The sequence below is a fragment of the Gigantopelta aegis genome, chromosome 2 (assembly GCF_016097555.1).
Source record: "Gigantopelta aegis isolate Gae_Host chromosome 2, Gae_host_genome, whole genome shotgun sequence".
Classification (NCBI taxonomy): Eukaryota; Metazoa; Mollusca; class Gastropoda; order Neomphalida; family Peltospiridae; genus Gigantopelta; species Gigantopelta aegis.
Genome location: NC_054700.1, coordinates 5070695 through 5088183, shown reverse-complemented (window position 1 = coordinate 5088183; position 17489 = coordinate 5070695). Strand labels below are relative to the sequence as shown.

Below are 17489 nucleotides of genomic sequence, written 5' to 3'. Positions count from 1 at the left end.
CTTACGACACCTCAGCACATTTTAAACTATGGCTAGTTGGTGTTTAACAGGCTATTCCTAATAATAAACTAACGACACTTCAGCACATTTTAAACTATGGCTAGTTGGTGTTTACCAGGCTATTCCTAATAATAAACTAACAACACCTCAGCACATTTTAAACTATGGCTAGTTGGTGTTTACCAGGCTATTCCTAATGACAAACTAATGACACATCAGCACATTATAAACTATGGCTAGTTGGTGTTTAACAGGCTATACCTAATAATAAACTAACAAGAATCTTTAATATGTACTCTCCTATAAGCCATTGCCCAGTGGTAAAGCATTCTCCTGATGCATGATCAGTCTATGATCAATCCCCTTCAGTGGGCACATTGGACTATTTCTCGTTCCATCCAGTGCACAAGTGATATATCAAAGGCTGTGGTGCATGTATGTGCTACCTTGTCTGTGGGATGGTGCATATAAAATATCCTTTGTTATCAATGGAAAAATGTAGCAGGTTTCCTCTCTAAAAATATATATCAAAATCACCAAATGTTTGACATCCAACAGCTGATGATTAATATGGGCGGCACGTAGCCCAGTGGTAAAGTGTTCGCTTGATGTACCACGACTGGTATATCAAAGGCTGTGGTATGTGCTATCCTGTTTGTGGGATGGTGCATATAAAAGATCCCTTGATGCATTAGAAAAAATGTAGTGGGTTTCCTTTCTTTGACTATGTCAAAATTACCAAATGTTTGACATTCAATAGCCAATGATTAATAAATCAATGTGCTCTAGTGGTGTTGTTAAATAAAACAAACTGATGATTAATAAATCAATGTGCTCTAGTGGTGTCGCTAAACAAAACATTTTGTTTTTCCTATTGGCAGTTCAGCCAATTGATGAACCTGTAATGAAAAACTGGTTGGAATGGAGGGGAAAAAAGCTCAAATCCATAAAGGTCAATTGATCCTATGACCCATCATACCTCAGACAGGTGTTATAAACAACTGAGCTAAATCTCGTCCCTGTTCACCAAAGAACTGCGTAGTTTACCAAGTCCACGAAAATAATTTATGAAGCTAAATCAGTTATTGAGGGTCAAGTGAGGACATGAGAGAGAAAAAAAAATGTTGCCACATGATTTATTACCAAAATTTGGTTTGTCCTGAGTGTTAAACAAGTGGTGTGGTAGTATACATACCTGAACATACAAATATATAGGCTGGGTCATGTGTCAGTTGATCTATATCAACAGATTAGAAATATATGCTGCATGTACATTTCACTTCAACAGTCAGTCAGTCAGTCCGTCCGTCCGTCCGTCCGTCCGTCCATCCGTCTGTCTGTCAGTCTGTCTGTTTTGACATGCATGTAAAAAAAAATTGTTTTGTTTAACACCACCACTAGAGTACATTGATGAAATATTTGGTAATTAATTTTTGACATATAAAGTATGTTTTGTTTAACGACACCACTAGAGCACATTGATTTATTAATCACCAGCTATTAGACATTTGGTAATTTTGACTTAGTCTTAGAGAGGAAACCGTGTATATTTTTTACATTAGTTGCAAGGGATCTTTTATATGCACCATCCCCACAGACAAGATAGCACATACCACAGCCTTTCACATACTAGTTGTAGTGCACTGGATGGAACAAGAAATAGCCCCATCAACAGGGAACGATCGTAGACTGACCACACATCAGGGGGAGAGTTTTTACCACTGGGCTACATCACGCCCAAAGAAATAATAATAATAAAGATTTTTTAAAACCATTAAAAGTTTGTTTTATTTAATGACACTGCTAGAGCACATTGTTTCATTAATTAATCATCAGTTTTTGGATCACAGACATTTGATAATTGTCTTTTTAAGTGGTGGAGATGTCATTCAAAGTTGCAGACACGTCACATGATGTATGACAGGTCACAGGCTGAAACCCGCTCTGTGGACAGATTCGGTTCCTGCTACAATCAAAGTAAACTTTGTTTTGTTTAACAACACAACCAGAGCACATTGCTTTATTAATCACTGGTGAGCATTTCACAATATTGATATATACTCAACAACAAAAGTTTAGCTAATGTTAAAAGAAATGGCAAAACATTTATAAATTAACCTATTTTTATTAAAGCCGCACACCCTAGTTCCATCCAGCGAAAATAAATTATAATTTGGTTAATCTACAAACCTGTAACACACTTAGATCACGTTTTTATCAAATGGAGTGAAAAAGCAGGTTTTATATCGATAAATACAATGGGAATCCCCATGTCCCAATTGCTTGAAATAATTTTGAAAGTTTGTATTCTGATGTCACTGGTAGATGTCGCTCGAAGCACAACAATGCCTACGTCACGACAAATTTCACAGACTTGGGGTGCGTTCTTTTCACCTCTCCTGGACATGTTCCAACTGTTCTGTCCTGGTTGTATCCCCTCTCCAGATATCGTAGGACTTAGCAAAATTATTGGTTTTAAGGGTTTGTAACGTTTTGTATTGAGATACTTACTTGTCTGAACTTTATTGTTACTGAAAATGTTCACGAACTGTGAAGAAAAATCTCACAAATGAATAACAACAAATTGGATGTTGATTGCGCGAACCGTGCACGAGAAAACAAACCAAACCAAAATGATAACGGTCAAGTGGTATACCAAATTCTGTGACATTGAAATGGAAATATCCCGTCTAAAAATAGATTAGACCTTGTCTACTCCACGGTTTTTTCTCAAATGTGCGTCCGTTTTTCATAAATACGAAAAATGCATTTTGTGGTATTACAAACACCAGGATTACCAGGATTACCAAAAAACACTTCAGGTGAATGGAAATGTATATTCTAAATAATAAACGGTAAGTAAAGTGCAATTTTATTTGTGAAAAAATGGGTTTAATAGCGAAAAACAACGGCGTAATGGTTAACAACTAGCCGTAACTAGGGTGTGTCCCTTTAATTATTAGTATTCACATCTGAAATGTTTACCATTTACAAACAACATAAACTCACCAACCTTTGCCTTAACACAACAGGAGGACCTGGTTTTCTTGTAAGTTTATTCAACCATGGCAAATTTAGACATCATAAGAGATATTTGCTAAACTTTTGTTGTTGAGTATATATATAGTATTAGAGGAAACCCACAATTGCTTTATTAACCACTGGCTACTAGGTGTCAATGATTTTATAATTGTGATATACGTATAGTATTAGAGAAAAAAACCTAACATTTGTTCATTAGCAACAAGAATCTTTTTTTATATACACTTTCTTACAGACAGGACAGCATATTCTACTGTCTTTGATAAAAACAGTTGTGGAGCACTTGTTGGGATGGGACAAAAATCTAATCCGATAATGGATCCCATGCCACAGCATACCAGATGAGTGACTTACACTGACTGAACTAAATCCACTATGGCTACTATGTATAGTCGTAACTGAGTTATATAGCAAAATATCACTAACTTGTCACTATGTTAACTACATGTATGTAGGTGATTGAAAAAAAAGAGTACTTTTTGGGATGAGCTAAATGGGTTTTAAAACAAAATTAAATTAGGGAGGTAGGTAGTGGTAGGGGAAGGTTTATTTAGTACAATAACAGCCATGCAACTCAGACTTAAAATGTAGGCTACTGATTTAAAGAAAGAAAAAAAACCTATCTGTTGATAATTTTTTTGACTTTTGGTTTTTACAGGTATACCATTATAGAAATGATAAACCAGATCTTATTAAAATTTCATAGCACAACAAAGGAGTTCAGGGTTCAAAGTCATTGCTAAAAACAATCTTTGGACTGTTTTGTACAGCTATACCACTTCAGAAACAATAAACCAGTGTTAAAATTTGATCAACCAATAAAGAAGCTCCGTGTTCAAAGTCATTGTTAAAAACACTGTTTTGTATATTTACATGTATACCACTTCAGAAACAACAAACCAGATGTTAAATTAAAATTTGATAGCACAATAACGAAGCTCCGTGTTCAAAGTCTGAACACTGTTAACAATCAGGGGTAACTGATCTCAAAGAGTTACCCCCTCCCCCTGCGTGACACCAAATTCAACGGGGCTGTAATAAGACCATAATATCTGGTCACTCGCATACCTAGCATGTTTAATCACGAGTCTGCCTCCTGTCAGCAGTCTGTACAGTGGTAAATAAATCTTTTTTCTGTCAGCAAACACCCAGTATGTGTGCGTCACAGGTGAAACTGCAGAAGACACCAACACCCACATATCTCAGGTGATATACATTAGGCTGGTACATATTGATGTTATGGTTTTTCATATTTATTGGCAAATGTGTGAAAATAAATAAATATATCAACAAATATAATAAGATGTGTAAATTTGCATCTATCCATCCATCATCAGTCCATCCATCCATCCATTCATGTATCCATCAATCCATCTATCCATCCATTCATTCATCTATCCATCAATCTATCCATCCATTCATCTGTTCATCCTTCTTCACATATATCCATTCATCCATCAATCCATGCTTCTGTCAATCTATCCACCAGTCCTCTTCTTCCATCTATCTATCGATCCTCACACCTATTCATCCATGGATCCATCCATTTATCCATTAATATATCCATCTACTCAACTATCTATTCAACTATCCATCCATCCATCCACCAACACTCTTCTCACATCCATCCATCCATCCATCCATCCATCCATCCATCCACCAACACTCTTCTCACATCCATCCATCCATCCATCCATCAACATCCATCCAATCCATCCATCCATCCATCTATCCACCCATCCATCCATCCATCCATCCATCCCATCCATCCATCCATCAACATCCATCCATCCATGTTGGAACACACAGACACAAATTACTTAAAACACAAAACTGTTTCTCTTTTTCAGATTAACAATGAACATTCCATTTTTGTGTAAATGGACACAATATTTTTCTGATGTGTCTGTGAAATCCAAACACAAATATTTCTACACAACTTTGAGTTGGAACTATTTTTGCATTAAACATCCACAACACAAATGTCTGTTTAGAAAAGAAAATCCCTCCAAATATTAGCAAACAATTTTTGCCAAATGTGTGAGTAGGAAATCAAAGACAATGTGAATTTATTGGAGGAGTATAGGAGTTCAATAGGGGAGTTGTAGGGCATGAAAGTTCAATAGGGGAGTTGTAGGGCATACACGTGTACTGGAGGGTATGTGAGTTCAATAGGGGAGTTGTAGGGCATGCACATGTACTGGAGGGTATGTGAGTTCAACAGGGGAGTTGTAGGGCATGCACATGTACTGGAGGGTATGTGAGTTCAATAGGAGAGTTGTAAGACATGTGAGTTTACTGAAGGATATATGAGTTCAATAGGAGTTGTAGGGCATGGAAATGTACTGGAAGGTATACGAGTTTAATAGGGGAGTTGTAGGGCATGCACATGTACTGGAGGGTATGTGAGTTCAATAAGGGAGTTGTAGGGCATGCACATGTACTGTAGGATATGCGAGTTCAATAGGGGAGTTGTAGGGCATGGAAATGCACTGGAAGGTATACGAGTTCAATAGGGGAGTTGTAGGGCATGCACATTTACTGGAGTGGTATGGAAGTTCAATAGGGAACTTGTAGGGCATGGAAAGTATACGAATTCAATAGGGGTGTTGTAGGGCATGCACGTTTACTGGAGGGTGTTTGAGTTCACTAGAGGAGGTGTAGGGCATGCAAATTTACTACAGGAGTCTGAGATCAATAGGGGAGTTTTAGAGCATGCAAGTTTACTGGAGGGTATGTGAGTTCAATAGGAGAGTTGTAGGGCATGCAAGTTCAATAGGGGAGTTGTAGGGCATGCATGTTTACTGGAGGTTATGTGAGTTCAATAGGGGAGTTGTGGGGCATGCATGTTTACTGGATGGTATGCGAGTTCAATAGGGGAGGTGTGGGGCATGCATGTTTACTGGATGGTATGTGAGTTCAATAGGTGAGTTGTAGGCCATGCATGTTTACTGGATGGTATGTGAGTTCAATAGGCGAGGTGTGGGGCATGCATGTTTACTGGATGGTATGTGAGTTCAATAGGCGAGGTGTGGGGCATGCATGTTTACTGGATGGTATGTGAGTTCAATAGGCGAGGTGTGGGGCATGCATGTTTACTGGATGGTATGTGAGTTCAATAGGCGAGGTGTGGGGCATGCATGTTTACTGGATGGTATGTGAGTTCAATAGGGGAGGTGTGGGGCATGCATGTTTACTGGATGGTATGTGAGTTCAATAGGCGAGTTGTAGGCCATGCATGTTTACTGGATGGTATGTGAGTTCAATAGGCGAGGTGTGGGGCATGCATGTTTACTGGATGGTATGTGAGTTCAATAGGCGAGGTGTGGGGGCAGGCATGTTTACTGGATGGTATGTGAGTTCAATAGGCGAGGTGTGGGGCATGCATGTTTACTGGATGGTATGTGAGTTCAATAGGCGAGGTGTGGGGCATGCATGTTTACTGGATGGTATGCGAGTTCAATAGGTGAGTTGTAGGGCATGCATGTTTACTGGATGGTATGTGAGTTCAATAGGCGAGTTGTAGGGCATGCATGTTTACTGGATGGTATGTGAGTTCAATAGGGGAGTTGTAAGCCATGCATGTTTACTGGATGGTATGTGAGTTCAATAGGCGAGGTGTGGGGCATGCATGTTTACTGGATGGTATGTGAGTTCAATAGGTGAGTTATAGGGCATGCATGTTTACTGGATGGTATGTGAGTTCAATAGGTGAGTTGTAGGCCATGCATGTTTACTGGATGGTATGTGAGTTCAATAGGTGAGTTGTGGGGCATGCATGTTTACTGGATGGTATGTGAGTTCAATAGGTGAGTTGTAGGGCATGCATGTTTACTGGATGGTATGTGAGTTCAATAGGTGAGTTGTAGGCCATGCATGTTTACTGGATGGTATGTGAGTTCAATAGGTGAGTTGTAGGCCATGCATGTTTACTGGATGGTATGTGAGTTCAATGGGGAGAACCATGTACAGATCCAGTTCAATAAATTTGATAGATATTTTTACATGTATTCATTTGCAACACCATTTATTGTTTTTTAAAGGTTCAAACTTTTGAATTCATCACAAAAACTGCAAGTGTACACATGAATCACACACTATGTTTAAAGGTAATTTCTTAAATGGGTAAAACTAGATAGAGTACATTGATTTATTAATCAATGGCTATTGGATAATTTGATTAAAAAAACATTTCATAATTCGAGAGAAAACCTGTTACATTTTTTCATTAGTAGCATTTATATATGCACCATCCCTCAGATTGAAAAGCACATACCATGACCTTTGATATACCAGTTGTGGTGCCCAATCGGTCCACTGGCGGGAATCGATCTCAGACTGACCATGTATCAGGCTGAACACTTTACCACTGGGCTACATCCTAGAGAGAGGAGAGAGAGAGAGAGAGAGCGAGAGAGAGAGAAGAGAATGAGAGAGAGAGAGAAGAGGAGAGAGAGAGAGAGAGAGAGATAGAGAGAACGATAGAGAGAGGGGCGGGGAGGAGGGGCGGAGGGAGGGAGGGGAAAGATGGACAGAGATGAGGGATGGAATGACAGACTGACTGGAAGACAGACAGACAGAGGAGAGACAGAGCCAGAGGAGAAGAGGGGGATGGAGGAGGAAAGATGGACAGACTGATGGATGGGACGACTGGACCGACTGAGGGAGAGAGGGGGGGAGGTATGTGTCGGGGGGGAGGGGGGGAGGGAGGGAGGGAGGGAGAGAGGGAAAGAGATGGGACAGACTGATGGAGTGGGAAGGACAGACTGACTGGCAGACAGACAGACACCTAAGAGAGAGAGAGACAGAGACAGAGAGAGAGGGGGAGGGATGAGAGTGATTATGGGTACCATACTTGAGGGGAGGGAGGACCGGAGGGGATAGAGGAACTATGGACATTACGAGATGGATGGAACCCGACTGACAGGACAGAGAGTACAGACACCGAGAGAGAGAGAGAGAGAGAGACAGAGACAAGAGAGAGAGAGATAGAGAGAGAGAGAGAGAGAGAGAGAGAGAGAGAGAGATAGATGATAGAGAGAGAGATACAGAGAACTCGATCACAGATCACAGATAGAGAGAGAGATATCAAGAGAGATAGAGAGAGAGAGAGACAAGAGTTACAGGTTAAAGTGTTTATTTTTGTTTAACAACCACCTTGGAGCACATGCTTGAGCACATTGATTTATTCATCATTGGCTATTGGATGGATGTCAACCATAGAAGAGAGAGACGAGAGACAGAAGAGACAGACAGACAAACAAGATACAGCTACAAAATATAGCAGGGGTATTTTATATTCACTTCCCCTTTGAAGAGACACTGGTTGAGGTAGATAGTAAAAAACCCAAGTCCAACCCACAACTCATCAAACCCCAGATGAGAACTAACACCACAAAGTTACACCGTGCCCATTTTAAAAAACAGCTGAATCCTTGACACAGGCACATGCAGGCAGGATTTTGTTGGGAGTGCAAGCTGCATGGGGCATCCATACAAAAGGCATATATAACAATATACACAATATGGCATATCAGCTTACATGTATCTAAATACCAGGACTGAGAACAAGGCCATGGACCCCAGTTTACACTCACACACAACCATGTTAGTGATACTTATTGTTCTTTGGTTTTTAAATTTAATATTAAATGCATTTTTAAAAATAAAAATGGAATCATGCATTTTGATGATGCAACACACAGCCTCATTAAACAAGAGAAAAGGTGCCACCTAACGCCTTAAACATCCCTTTAAATATTGACAGAGCTCAAGCAAGAGAAGAAATTAGAAAATTACATACAAGAATTCCAGTCAGTTGAGGAAAACGCGTCCCAAGGAAAAACACCTGTATGAAGATGTTTACCTTTTTCACCTCAGGTATGCAGAGGTCGTTATGACAGGTAAGTTCTTGTTCTGACCCAAATAATCCCTGATCCAGTGTAAGTAAAAACACATCAAAGGGAAGACGCGACACCAGGAATTACAATCGACACCAGGAATTACAATCAACTGTTAGGAAAATCACGCAAGCTGTACACAGATGCTAAACGAGCCTACCTCTGGCTTTAGCAATGGGTCCATTAGCTGATTAGAACTGTGGATGTATCAAGCAACTTGCTACTCACCTTTGATGTTTTCCCTTTCACTGTCCCGTATTACAAACACAGACCAGGTGTTGTGTGTTTGAGAAACTTCACACCTCGCGTTCGCCGGAATGTGTCATGCAAGAAAGGAACTCTGTTGAACAGGTAGCCGATATCATTAACTGTTGATCCTAACACGCATCAAGAAAGTTTGTTTGTTTTGTTTAACAATACCACTAGAGCACATTGATTCACAGGCATCAAGGCTTAACATGACATACCTTGGTAATACATGCAAGTGCAACAATGAGAATTAGCGTTGAGGCTGCTAGGTACTGCATTCAAATCTCCATACTAGAAAAACCCTGGTGAACTGGTAGCTGGCATTACCTGCTGATCCTCACACACATCAAGACTCAACATAACATACCTTGATAATACATGCAAATGTGACAATGGCCTTGTGTCTGATAGATACTGAGTTCGAATCCCCATACCAGAAGTACTTTGTTGAACTGATAGCTGGCATTACCTGTTGATCCTCACACACATCAAGGCTTACCTTGGTAAAGTTTGTTTTGTTTAACAACACCACTAGAGCACATTGATTAAATAATCACTGGCTATTGGATTTTAAACATTTTGTAATTCTGACATGTAGTCAACAGAGGACACCTGCTACATTTTTCCTGATGCAACAAGAGATCTTTTATATGCACTTTCCCAGACAGGAAAGCACATACCACAGCCTTTGCCCAGTTGTGGTGCACTGGTTAACAATACAAGCCCCTCAAACAAGCACTCAACCCTGCCCCATAACTTGCTAATACAGTGGAAACTGGTAAAACCGGACCCTGATTATCCCGGATTCCTGTCTACATCGGCCATATTGTTTGGTCTCGAATTTACATGTATATAGCCTGTGCTTTAAAATCCTTTAAAAACCTAATCCTGTGTACTATGGATACCGGATCGATTTTCCTCCCCAAGAGCTTAATTTCTTTGTTAAATAACCGTGACAAACCGTAACAACAACAAACTCAGCTCACCACCTGGCCGGAAATAGTGTGACCCTATTTCTCCCGTTACACAACATTGCGATCTCAGACCAGACATTCTGGCTTTCGGCTAATTAGACCTTGATTGGTGTTATATGTATCAGTCAGTGTTGTCCGACTCTATCGCACCTCAGAAGCTTAATCGCATTTTAGATCTTCATTATGAGGTTGGAAAAAATGTTGTTAAACATTTAGCATATCCAAACACACAAATTAGAAGTAGCACACTCACATTTAGATTGTAATTTAAAACCCAACTGCATAGATTTACAATGCATGTACATGTAGTTAGTTATTTATTTCATAGATACAGATACACACATGCACGCAGAAATTTGATCTCTGTAAAATGTCTCATCGATCCCAAGCAAAACGTAGGCGAGTTGAACTTTCGTTAAAAAACAAAATGGATTTAATACGGGCTGCCGAATCGGTACCAAAATTAAACCAGAAGCAACTAGCTGAAAAATTTGGAATCGGCACTTCGACAGTATCTGACATTTTGAGTTTCTAAAAAAAAATCACAAAAGTGAATCTTCTGAAAACCGGATCCTGTCGAAACCGGACATATTCAAAGGTACCGTAGTGATCCGGTTTTGCCAGTTTCCACTGTACATGCAATTGCAGTAATGAGAAATGACCTTGTAACTGGCAGGTGCTGGGTTCAAATCTCCATACCAGAACCCTGTTGAATAGGCACAATGTAGCAGGTATCATCAATTGTTGATCTCAAACACTTCACGGCCTAACATAACATACCTTGATAATACAGACCAGTACAACAATGACAATTAGCTTTGATGCTGCTAGGTACTGGGTTCAAATCCTCATACTAGAAAAACTGTTGATCTTCTCAGACATCAGGACTAAAAGTGACAGTCCCTAGTTTTTAAACACTACGGCATATTTTTCACTATTAGGTATCTGAAATCAGACAGTACAGTTTAGATTTTATTGTTTAGATTATCTATTTCCATAGATCCAAAGTTTTTCTGGTCATCCTAGTATTTCAAATATCACAAAATGTACAATGTACCTTTGAACCTGGACTCTATTTACATGTCCATATCCCACAAGAGGTTTATGCATGTCTATTCCAAGTCTGGTCTCTGGCATGGTTGGTGGCCTGACTTGGCACTATACTTCTGAGGAGTAACAGTTATGGAGATGTTTTGATAACACACACAAGTACAGCAGGGAGAATTGACCAGGTGGTTGGTAGGTAGTGGGTTTGTCTTGATAATACAGACAAGTACAGCAGGGAGAATTGACCAGGTGGTTGGTAGGTAGTGGGTTTGTCTTGATAATACAGACAAGTACAGCAGGGAGAATTGACCAGGTGGTTGGTAGGTAGTGGGTTTGAGTCTCTCATACCAGAGGAACCCTGGTAAATGGTAGCAGGTTTGTAGCTCCATACAGGATCTGTTCTAGTGTAAGCACACAGCTCTCAATAACAACTTAACCTGGGAGGGGGGAGGGGTATCTTGGTGGGAGAGCAAAACCAGCATAAAATGCAATTGGTCACAAGAATGATCATCCTTAATGGTTTATTCCCATCCCAATAAGACCTTATGAAAGGTATATTAAAGCTTCGGTATGTACTGCCCTATCAATGGAAAAGTAAATGTAAAATATCCCTTGCTGCTTTTTAGGAGTAATCTCTGTTGCAGCTCCCTCCCCCTCCCCCCCCCCTCTCTCTCTCTCCCTCCCTCCCTCCCTGTGTGTCTCTCTGTGTGTCATTCTCTTTGCCTGACTCTCTCCCTCTCTTGCTCACTCTCTCTCAGTTTCTCTCACTGTCTGTCTGTCTCCCTCTCTATCTTTCTCTCTCTTTCTCTAACTCCCTCTCTAGCTCTCTTTCTCTCTCTATCTCTCTCTCTCTTGCTTGTTCTCTGTGTGTCCATCTCTCTCTCACTCTTTCTCTGGCTCTTTCTCTGTCTATCCATGGCTCTCACTGTCTGTCTCTCTCTCTGTCTGTCATTCTCTCTGCCTTACTCTCTCATAATCTCTGTCTCTGTCTGTCTGTCTGCCTATCTCTCTCAGATTCTCTGAAACCTTCCCTCTCAATCCCTCAATTCCATTTTCTCTTGACCATGTTTTCAAATAACCATATATATTGGACACAAAATAGGCATAGTTTGACGTGATGAAGTGTCATTAAAGTTGACGTTTCACATAAACAAATTTTTAATGAAGATTTCTTTGTTTTTCCTCATTTTATAAAAGTGAGTATAATTAGGCACTCATTAGCAGAGACTTCATGACTCAAAAATCTCTACAGTGAATTAAAGTTAACCTTTATTTTGTTCAATGTCACCATTAGAGCACATTGATTTATTAATAATCGGCTATTGGAGAAAATCCACTACATTTTTCCATTAGCAGCAAGGAATCTTTTATATGCACCATCCCACTGACAGGATACCACATACCACAGCCTTTGATATACCAGTCGTGGTGCACTGGCTAGAATGACAAATTGCCCAATGGGCCCACCGACGGGGATCGATCCCAAACCGACCGCGCATCAAGCAAGTGCTTTACCACTGGGCTATGTTTCACCCACCCCCTACAGTGAATTAAAACTAAATCTGTTGGTTTATGCAAATGGAAGTTGTACAAACAGAGAAGCGAAGTTCGCAGCGTAATAACAAGACAACACATCCATGGTAAGGCTTAGAGCATCGAGAAGAACGTCAAACAAAAACGTGCAATATTGTTATGACACAAGTTTTAAACACGCTGTCCTTCACCTAATGACTCCGTAAAGCAAGATTCAACATTTCAAACATGGTAATGTATGTCACACGAAACTCCTAATGATTCCGTAAACCAAGATTCGACATTTCAAACATGGTAATGTATGTCACACGAAACTCCTAACGACTCCTTAAACCAAGATTCGACATTTCAAACATGGTAATGCATGTCACACGAAACTCCTAATGATTCCGTAAACCAAGATTCGACATTTCAAACATGGTAATGCATGTCACACGAAACTCCTAACGACTCCTTAAACCAAGATTCGACATTTCAAACATGGTAATGCATGTCACACGAAACTCCTAAGGACTCCGTAAACCAAGATTCAACATTTCAAACATGGTAATACATGTCACACGAAACTCCTAATGACTCCTTAAACCAAGATTCAACATTTCAAACATGGTAATGCATGTCACACGAAACTCCTAATGACTCCTTAAACCAAGATTCGACATTTCAAACATGGTAATGCATGTCACACGAAACTCCTAATGACTCCGTAAACCAAGATTCGACATTTCAAACATGGTAATGCATGTCACACGAAACTCCTAATGACTCCGTAAACCAAGATTCGACATTTCAAACATGGTAATGTATGTCACATGAAACTCCTAATGACTCCGTAAACCAAGATTCGACATTTCAAACATGGTAATGCATGTCACACGAAACTCCTAATGACTCCTTAAACCAAGATTCGACATTTCAAACATGGTAATGTATGTCACATGAAACTCCTAATGACTCCGTAAACCAAGATTCGACATTTCAAACATGGTAATGCATGTCACATGAAACTCCTAATGACTCCTTAAACCAAGATTCGACATTTCAAACATGGTAATGCATGTCACACGAAACTCCTAATGACTCCGTAAACCAAGATTCGACATTTCAAACATGGTAATGCATGTCACATGAAACTCACAAACAAAATGATAGAGTGGTCGTCTGAGGTGCAGTCAGTTACAGGATCAACTGTTCTCAATGGACTTAGCATTTGCCTAATGACTGGTACATCAAACATTGTGCTATGTACTGTTCTGCATTTTGGCAGGAGTAGTAGCCTGTGTGACAGCAATGTGTTTCTCTGGGCCCTACATACTACATACTCTCTCTACCTCTCTTTCCTTTGACATCCAATAGCCGATGATTAATAAATCAATGTGCTCTAGTGGTGTCGTTAAAAAAAACAAAAAACCTTTCTTTCTTTCCCTCCACTCTCTCTCTCTCTCTCTCCCTCCCTCCCCCTCTCTCCACTCTCTCTGTCCACTCGCTCTTTCCGATCTCTCTTTTTTTTCCCTCCCAGTGTCTCTTTCTTTCTCTCTCTTCCTCCCTTTATCTCCACATTCTTTCTCTGTCCCCTCACTTTTTCTCTCCCTCAAACAAGTGTTAAAATGACCACATGTTAAACACCAAATATCCATAGTTTAAAATGTGCTGAGGTGTTGTTAAACAAAATTTGAATATTCTCTTCCTTTCCATTCCATCCAAGACATCCATTAGCGAACAACTCAGAATATATATATATATATATATATATATATATATATATATATATATATATATATATATATATATATATATATATATATATACACACACATATATATATACACACATATATATAAGCTGAAGTTCAACATTTCAAAGATAATAATTAACATCCGACAGAACATACGAAGTGTAATAAAAAAAGAAGTTTGTTTTGTTTAATGACACCACTAGAGCACATTGATTTATTAATCATCAGCTACTGGATGTCAAACGTTTGGTCATTTTGACATATAGTCTTAGAGAGGAAACCCGCTACATTTTTCAATTAGTAGCAAGGTATCTTTTATATACACCATCCCACAGACAGGATAGAACATACCACAGCCTTTGATATACCAGTCGTGGTGCACTGACTGAAACGAGAAAAGACCCAATGGGTCCACCGACGGGGATCGATCCTAGACTGACGACACATCAGGAGAGCACTTTACCACTGAGCTACGTCCTGCCCCCAAGTGTGATGACAGTGCAGTTCTCATCACACCTCTAACGGCCTAATTACCAACACATGATTAACTATCAACATATGATTAACTCTGATTGATGCTCCTGGCTTCAAGTTATTATTTCCTGTTACTCATTACAGGTGTTTACTTTATCCTGGTCATCTGTTGAGCGAAATCAACCTCAGTCCATAGAGCACTCACCTGAGGTAAGGGGCCGGTCGTAGCCCAGTGGTAAAGCACTCACTTGATGTGCAGTCGGTCTCGGATCGATCCCTGTCAGATGGGCCCATTGGGCTATTTCTCATTCCAGCCAGTACATTATAACTGGTATATCAAAGGTCCTGATATGTGCTATTCCGTCTGTGAGATGGTGCATATAAAAGAGCTCTTGCTGCTAATGAAAAAATGTAGGAGGTTTTCTCTCTGTGACTATATGTCAAAATTACCAAATGTTTGACATCCAATAGGCGATGATTAATAAATCAGTGTGTTTTAGTAGTCGTCAAACAACGCAATCTTTTCACCTACGGTGCTTTGGTTAAAGGATCAAACTTCCAACTGGGTTTTTCCCTATCCCAACCCACAAATATACTCTTCAAAAAAAGTTGGGGAACTTGAAATATTAATGTTAAGATCAACTATTAGACCGAACATATGTTTTGACCACAGACATCCTAGTAAAGAACTTTCAGGTCTGTTTATCAACACACAGAAACACATTCCATAGTTTGTACATGCATCACGCAGTTGCCCCGTACATGTGCGTGGGGTGTCATTCTCGATTTTGACAATTTCCAGGAAGGTCGATTAATCACTGTGGAACATTATTTCTGTCAATCTTTTTCATTCTGTTGATCATACATTGTTATTGTTTTGTTTTTAGTCCTTTTTATTGTTTGAATTTTCGATTTACTGATAAAAAAAACATCAACTTTAAAATTTCACTTCTGACCCCAATCGTCCTTCAAGATCTTTGGTGGTCATAAAACCTACTGTAATACTGAACTACCGGTTGTAATGTTTGCACAATTAATTCACTATTATCATATAACCATTCCCCACAGCTAAAATACCTTACAATTGTGGAAATTGTAAATTCTTATTAGAGTTCCCCTACTTTTTTTGTAAAGAAAGAAATGTTTTATTTAACAATGCACTCAACACATTTTATTTATGGTTATATGGCATCAGACATATGGTTAAGGACCACACAGATTTTGAGAGGAAACCCGCTGTCGCCACTACATGGGCTACTCTTCCGATTAGCAGCAAGGGATCTTTTATTTGCGCTTCCCACTGGCAGGATAGCACAAACCATGGCCTTTGTTGAACCAGTTATGGATCACTGGTCGGTGCAAGTGGTTTACACCTACCCATTGAGCCTTGCGGAGCACTCACTCAGGATTTGGAGTCGGTATCTTGGATTAAAAATCCCATGCCTCGACTGGGATCCGAACCCAGTACCTACCAGCCTGTAGACCGATGGCCTGCCATGACACCACCGAGGCCGGTTTTTTTGTAAAGAGTATAGTACATCAAAGATTATGGTATGTGTTGTCTAGTCTGTGGGAAAATGCATATAAAAGATCTTTAGCAACAAATAAAAAAATATAGTGAATTTCCTCTGAAGACTATGTGTCAGAATTACCAGTCTGACATCCAGTAGCTGATGATCAATAACTAAATGTGCTCTAGTGGTGATGTTAAACAAACAACTTTTAACTTTGGTCATCGGCTATTACAGAGGAATTAAATTAACTGGAAAATAGTTGTATATTTATTATTAATTAACATATTTTAAACACTGCATTATGTTACATCATTCTCCTTATTTACAGAATGAATGAACAAATGAACAAATGATTTCAAGATAAACAAAATTTAAAAATAAAAAATGAACAAATGAATGAATAAACTAGTAAGTGAATAAATCAATCAATAATAAGTATAAATAAATAAACAAACATACAAAGTTAACATTCCAACAACAATAATAACCTACATGTATGCACAAACTATGCAAAATATGTTTACCACCATACAACAATATTTACTTACCCTCACAAATGAACAAACAAACATCGATGACATAATAAGCTCTACTAAAAATACCAACGGTCTAATATTATTAAATAAGACTTTTACTGCAACAAGCATACACAATCCCGTTTGGAATAGCACAACCAAAATGCCACCAGTAGACTGGTACTTACAGGTAATTACGTGACGCGTACCGGTTATACGGACACCTAGAGGCTACGGTTACATACATCAATACCAACAACAAGACTAGCTGTCAAGACGAACAGCAGAACGTGAAGTATCAGCGACTATAAAAATATACACTTGACACTCAGTTAAAACTGGTTTACACCAAATGTAGGACCATAAAAATATAAATGTGACGCTTACATACTGGTTTACACCAAATGTAGGACCATGAAAATATAAACATGACACTTAAACTGGTTTACACCAAATGTAGGACCATGAAAATATAAATGTGACGCTTACATAAACTGGTTTACACC

At 39.3% G+C, this 17489-nt stretch overlaps 1 protein-coding gene across 1 annotated transcript in view; it reads right to left on the bottom strand.

Annotated features, from left to right (window-relative positions):
- LOC121380313 (partitioning defective 3 homolog) overlaps nucleotides 1–9399 on the bottom strand; it is a 28086-nt gene extending 18687 nt beyond the window's left edge. Inside the window, exon 1 of the mRNA XM_041509116.1 lies at nucleotides 8846–9399. The gene's annotated coding sequence lies outside the window, so the exon portion shown is untranslated. The remainder of the gene's footprint in view (nucleotides 1–8845) is intronic.
- Nucleotides 9400–17489: the final 8090 nt, after the last annotated feature.